Raw genomic sequence first — 6,632 nt, 5'->3', positions numbered from 1 at the left:
TAATGAGATTTTCTTTGTGAGATGAAGTTTCTACTTTTTCACAAAAGCCCCAATTTTTTATGCCAAAAAAAAAAAATATATAAAGAAATGTCACAGCTAAGGAAAAGCCTCAGCATGACACCGTTTTCCCTTATGTGATGTAGTGTCACTTAATGCTTCAGCCCATTTCATATCTCAGATAAACAATATCCCATCTTTCAACTTTTCATCTCTTTGTTCAGCCTGGTCCGGCCCGCTGATACCATGTGAGAGAATCTGGCTCATCGTTTACAAAATGAGCTGAAAGAAAACTGCTTATGGCAGAATTTGCATTTTCCTACAGCAAAAATGAGAAATGGAAAAAGCTGTAATAAAATTAATTTTATGTACGTATTGCTAAGAATCTTGATGCTGAAGTGCTTAGCATTAGAAATTCTTTAGAAAGCTCAGCTCTATGAGGAAAAGGGATTTTCCCCTCACATAGCTTTAAATATAATTCAGTCCCCATCAACCCTCTGAAGCTTCCAAAAGCACATTAAAAATTGAAAGTTCCTGGAGTGCACCTCAACTCCGTACTTTCAAATGCTAAACTCTGCATCGGAGGCTTTAGAGTACAGTCAGGTTAGGGGAACTCATTATGAAAAGGTTAAATAGGTTAAAAAGTTTTAAAGGTGATGGAAAAGGGAGAGGGGTACGAAAAAGTGACCAATGATATGCTAGGATTATTCATAAAGAACTTTTCAAAGATGACTGTGTCTCTCTCTATAAAAGGTGAATGTGGTGGCATTAAATCTGAGTGACTAGCCTCACGATTAAAACAGGACCTTTCTCTATCCCGGTGATTTAAGGCCTTCCAGCCATTACCACGTGTGTCTTCCCAGTGTTTCTGCGAGGGGGACACGGGAGGTTCTACCCCCTGCTTACAGCTGGAGAACTGAAATTCACCCCACAGGTCTGCTTGTCAATCCATATCTTGGCTCTCACAGTTAAATCTGTTGTAGCCCTGTATTTCCTAATCGCGGGTTTGCAAGCAGCACTGGTCTGAGATAGTTTCCTCAAGACCTTAAAAGAAAAGAGTTTTCATAAAGCCAAATTCATTCCACTTGAAAAACTGACCTCTAAGTTGCACTTATGTCCTTTTCCTACTTACTTGGTTCTAGGAAACAAACAAAAACAAAAACAAACAAACAAAATCTCTAAATATTAAAAAAAAATTTACCGGTCCTGAAATCCCAAAGACTATTTATTGATGCCTAATCCCCAAATTGGAATAACAATACTGACTTACCTGACAATCAGAAGTAAATAATGAAACACATAGAAAAATACCCACACGTATTACCATAGGTAATGCTTTTCCTATTAATGTTTCTCAGGGCCCGGTCGTTGCCTATTGGACTCTTCTGCTGCTTGTGGCTACTGGATACTAAGTCAGGCTGTGCCCTTGCTCAGAGTACTCCAGGCCCCAGGTGCCCTCCCCGACTTCTCCTGTTACTCTGCCCATCTCTCTCTGCGCCTGCCCACTGCATCCCCACCCTCTTCCACGTTGGTCCACGCATGCTCCTCCTGTTTTTGCTGTTCCTCCTTCTGGAAGCTTCCTCCCCTGCGAGCTTCAGGGCTTGTTCCTTCTTTGTTTGAGGTCTCCACTCAAATGTCACATTGCTAACTGTTCTGTCTAAAACCCCAGCTGCCCTCCCAACGCGTCCGAGGCACTTGCCTTGCTCTATGTTTCTCCTTGGCACTTACCCCTATCCAATTCGCTTGCATTTTCCTTATTCATTGTCTAGCACCGCAGTAGGATGTAAGCTTTCTGAGGGCAGGGAATTGGGTTTCTCTAGTGGGATGCCTGGGGTGTAATAACACCAATCAAATATCTGTTCAGTAAATTAGTATATGAACACGCTGTATGGAATATTACAAGTAGCATGAAAGCACGGGCAAAATAAATGCATAGTGAACAGATAAATTAAGAACCGTCATTGAAAAGGTCAACAGAACTAAGGTATAATTATCATGTGAACAACATGATGATTACAAATAAGATTACAAATTGGGCTTTCACTTTAAGAAAGACCTTTGTGCCTCCCACTTGATATAAAGCCTTCACTTTCAGTATTTCACGTGTCTTCAGAATGTCTCTGGGAGGTGGGCCAGGAGCTTTCTTCTTATTTCCTTTATTTAATTGTCAGAGTTCCTTAAAATGCTAATTGAGTCATCCAGATTGTGGCCTTGATTTTTCCCTTTGTTTCTGTTGTGGACACAGGCCAGTTGGTTCTTAGTAAATTGAAAAATGGCCTCATCAGGGACCCAGGTGATCTTTACAACCTCTTGATCAGAAACTTGGATTCCTGTCTCAGGGTTCAAGGATGGTTTTCCTCTGCTGGGGGCTTTCCACATCATATCACTGCATCCTCTGAAATCAGGCTGATCCTCTCTGCCGGATATAAAGTTAGTAAAAGTCTCTTTGTCGACAGAAACCAGCTTCCGTTTCAGTTTTACAAAGGCCAAAGTCAGAGTGAAACAGTACAGAGGCATCTGAATGAACATTATGAGAGGAACAGAGTCTTGCCTGAGTCTCCTGAAGGTAGAAGGATGAAAATAACACTAAAACAAAGGTGCAGACGACACTGTTAGTGGACACTTCCTTTGGTGACCGTGCTAAGTGCATGTGGTCAGAGAGGGACTGAAGCAGTGTGGGGATACCAGGCAGATGACAGGACAGCTGCGGAGCCTCCAGACCAGAGGGAACCACTTCAGCTTTAATGCTGCTGAACAGCTTTGCTATCCGAGCATCCTTTCTGGGGCCTGTTTTCTAAAATACCTACATGAGCCCCTGGCAACTAGAGTAAAACTCAAATCATTTGACGTCACTATGTTCTATCAGAAGACACTATTTTTTTCCCAACTCGATACACATTTTCTTCTGTATTTGTTGGGTTTGTGGGACTAAAGGGTTCATTCCAAGCCACGGACACAAAAGAATGCAAACTGTACTATCTGCTTACATTTTGCACATTTGCTCACATTTTGAGGGTTTACAAGCAACTCTTTCTTTTCCAATGTACTTTTGGTTATTAGATATTAGAATAAATAGACCTGGATTGAATGTAAATGACTTAATGTTCTGGGACATTATGACCTGTTACAAAGAAAGCAAGTTGGTAAGAGGTAGATCTTAAGCTCCTAAAAGGCACGAAGTGTACCCAATGCAGGATTGTCTCCCAGAGCGCAAAAACAAATAATAAAGGTGTGTTTTCAGTGAAGAATGAGTGTGATTCCCTGTGAGAACAGTGAGAGTGAGGATGAAGACTTGGAGGGAGGGAGGGAGGATATGGGGGAAACAGCCAGAGAGGAGAGGCCTGTGTCCAGGCCGGGGCTGGCCCGCCTTAGGGAGGCTGAGAAGGCAGCAGCAAGATTCGACCTGATGGAATTCCATTGCCCTCCATGAGTAAGGGGACAGTGCCACTTGCCACCTGGGCAGGCACGTCCTGGACCTGTTGTGTCCTGTTAGAGGAGGAACCAGAAGCTCCAGTCTGTTTCACTCGTCACTGTGGCTATTCTGGGAACCACCGGCCTCGGGGAGCCCCAAGATGAGCTTTATTCCAGGAGTCGGGACTTAGTGTTTTCAAGGTTACCAAAGGCAACTCTTTCTCCATCAGGAAGGCATAGCCCTGGTCAGAGGGGCCTGAGTGGGAGGTAATGGTGCCCATCCTCAGGCTTCGTCTACAGAGAAGTCGAGGGGAAAGACACATGCAGAACATGACCCACAAACGTAGAGACCTGAGTGAGTGCGTGTGTGCGTGTGTGTGTGTGTGAGTGAGATTGAGAGAGTCAGAGTCAGAGATGAAAACAGAGACACCTGTAGTGCTTAAGATTTGGCTTTTGATAAACTCAAGTGTTTCAGGTTCCTGCTTCTCAGTGGTACTCAGACCGGAAGTAAGACTCAGATGTGAAGCCGCCTCCAGAGGTTTACCTGTCATTGCCTAGTGGGCTGATGTCGTCTCACTTCACACATTCATTCTCTTCCCTTGGTAGAAAAAGCAGGGCAACCAAACTGGCTTGACAAAAAGCTAAACAATGAGTTACCTGGTCACCTACAGCGGGAGGCCCAGTTTTCCTTTATCACAGTGCTTATCACTGAGGGCAACAGTGCAGATGGGCCCTTGAGAGTTTCCCATTCTATGAATCACCACTCACAGACATTTTACTAAGTGCCAGCCTCTTCTCTAACTGCTTTACATATGCATCCCATGATGTACAGCCCAGGACAGCTCCAGGAGCTCTGTTTTATCATCCCTCCATTGAGGAATTTGGGATCAAAGGTGGGGGACTGCCTTGTCCAAAGTTCCACAAGTGGTACCTGGAGGGTCCAGACAGTGGGGCTCCACACACCGTGCTCTTAGCCACCATGCTGAAGGGCTTCTCCATCTTAATAGCGTTTAAAAAATCAGAAAGCGTAACTTTTGAAAGTAAAACAACATTGGAGTGTGTAAAGAAAATGCCAGTGTTATCTCCCAGCTATTCTAAGTTAACCTGTGACAATAGATCTGTCTGTCTCTTTCCACACCATTGTCGATGAAAAATTAATCAGTCAATCTAAGAAAGAAAAGGAAAATTTTATTTGAGCCAAATATGAGGATTATAACCCGGGAAAAGCATCTGAGAAAGCTCTAAGAACTGTTCTGCCCATTAGAAGTCAAGGCACAGTTTTTTGAGACAGAGGGCTGTACAGTAAATGACGTATTATTGACAGTTTACGCAATCCAGATCTAAGCGTCATTGTGGCCCCTTACAAGATCAAGGAGAGTCATTTTTTTCCCTTGACTTAAATATCACTAATGTTTTTGTCAAATTTGCTTTTCTTTATTTTCTTTTATTTTTTAAAAATTGAAGTATAGTTGATTTACAATATTGTGCCAATCTCTGCTGTGCAGCAAAGGGACTCAGTTATACACATATAGACATTCTTTTTTGTATATTCTTTTCCATTATGGTTTATCACAGGATATTGACTATAGCTCCCTGTGCTATACAGTAGGACCTTGTTGTTTATCCATTCTATGTATAATAGTTTACATCTACTAATCCCACACTCCCAGTCCTTCCCTCCCCCATCTCCCTCCCCCTTGGCAACCACAAGTCTGTTCTCTATGTCTGTGAGTCTGTTTCTGTTTTGTAGGTAGGTTCATTTGTGCCATATTTTATTTATTTATTTTTAAAAATAAATTTATTTATTTTTAAAAATAAATTTATTTATTTTTGGCTGCTACTCTTCGTTGCGGTACATGGGCTTCTCATTGCAGTGGCTTCTCTTGTTGCGGAGCACGGGCTCTAGGCGCGCGGGCTTCAGTAGTTGTGGCACGTGGCCTCAGTAGTTGTGGCTCACGGGCTCTAGAGTGCAGGCTCAGTAGTTGTGGCGCACGGGCTTAGTTGCTCCGTGGCATGTGGGATCTTCCCAGACCAGGGCTCGAACCCGTGTCCCCTGCATTGGCAGGCGGATTCCTAACCACTGCGCCACCAGGGAAGTCCCTACCATATTTTAGATTCCACATATAAGTGATATCATATGGTATTTGTCTTTTTCTTTCTGACTTCATTTAGTATGATAATCTCTAGTTGCATCCATGTTGCTTCAAATGGCATTATTTCGTTATTTTTTGTGGCTACTATTCCATTGTATATATGTACCCCATGTTCTTTATCCATTCATCTGTTGATTGACACTTAGGTTGTTTCCATATCTTGGCTATTGTGAATAGTGCTGCCAAAAATATGGAACTCTTCGTGAATTTGTGTGTCATCCTTGCACAGGGGCCATGCTAATCTTCTCTGTATCGTTCCAATTTTAGTATATGTGCTGTCGAAGCGAGCACAGGAATGTTATGTTTTAAGGAGTTGTCTTGTTGATGCTAGGAGAATGTTGTAGTTGAGCAGGTTGTTTCTGCCGATGGAGGAGGTTTGGTTGATGCATAATGCGGATACATAGTTGGAGGGAGAGAAGAGGCCAGAGGGCAGAGAAAAATTCTTATGTTTAAATTTTTCTTGTCTTGCCATAAAATATGAATTTTATTTCACACCATCTTTACTCCGTTTCTTTCTGCAGATGCCCAAATGTAAGAATTTTGTTTCTGTCTTTGATTTTACAGAATGAGATGACATGACACACATTAAATCAATGTTTGCTTTTTGACTTAGCAGAAATAATATGGATATTATTTCTAGTCAATACTTATAGATCCAATTCATTCTTTTGAATAGCTGAGGAACATTTTTTTAAGGACAGAGGTGTGTCATAGTATATTCAATCACTCTCCTACTAATAGAGATTAAGGCTGTGTGAGTTTTTTTTTTTTTTTTGGTGGGGGGTGGCTTTTTTTTTAAACCACTGGAAACAATACTGAAAAAAATTCTTTGTACATGTGTCCGTAAGTACTGAAATATTTGTTTCTATATGTGGAGCCCACAAATTGAAATCACTAGGTCAAATAGTAAGAAATTATTAGGGTAAAATTTTAATAGATATTGACAAATCTATGGTAATGATGTCTATTTATTTTAGTCTTTGTACAACTCTTTTTTCTATTTCAAAAGGTAACTGAAAGAAGTTTTGATTCTAGAAGACTCTTCCATCTTGTTCTTGGGGAAATGAGCAA

The 6,632-nt window shown here is 41.7% G+C and overlaps 1 non-coding gene across 1 annotated transcript; it reads right to left on the bottom strand.

Annotated features, from left to right (window-relative positions):
• Positions 1-5,745: 5,745 nt before the first annotated feature.
• On the bottom strand, positions 5,746-5,852 carry LOC133077469 (U6 spliceosomal RNA). Its single transcript, XR_009697744.1, has one exon. It is a non-coding gene; the product is annotated as a U6 spliceosomal RNA (small nuclear RNA).
• Positions 5,853-6,632: the final 780 nt, after the last annotated feature.

This window comes from Eubalaena glacialis, chromosome 17 (genome assembly GCF_028564815.1).
Source record: "Eubalaena glacialis isolate mEubGla1 chromosome 17, mEubGla1.1.hap2.+ XY, whole genome shotgun sequence".
Lineage (NCBI taxonomy): Eukaryota > Metazoa > Chordata > Mammalia > Artiodactyla > Balaenidae > Eubalaena > Eubalaena glacialis.
This window is presented reverse-complemented; position numbering and strand designations above follow the sequence as displayed.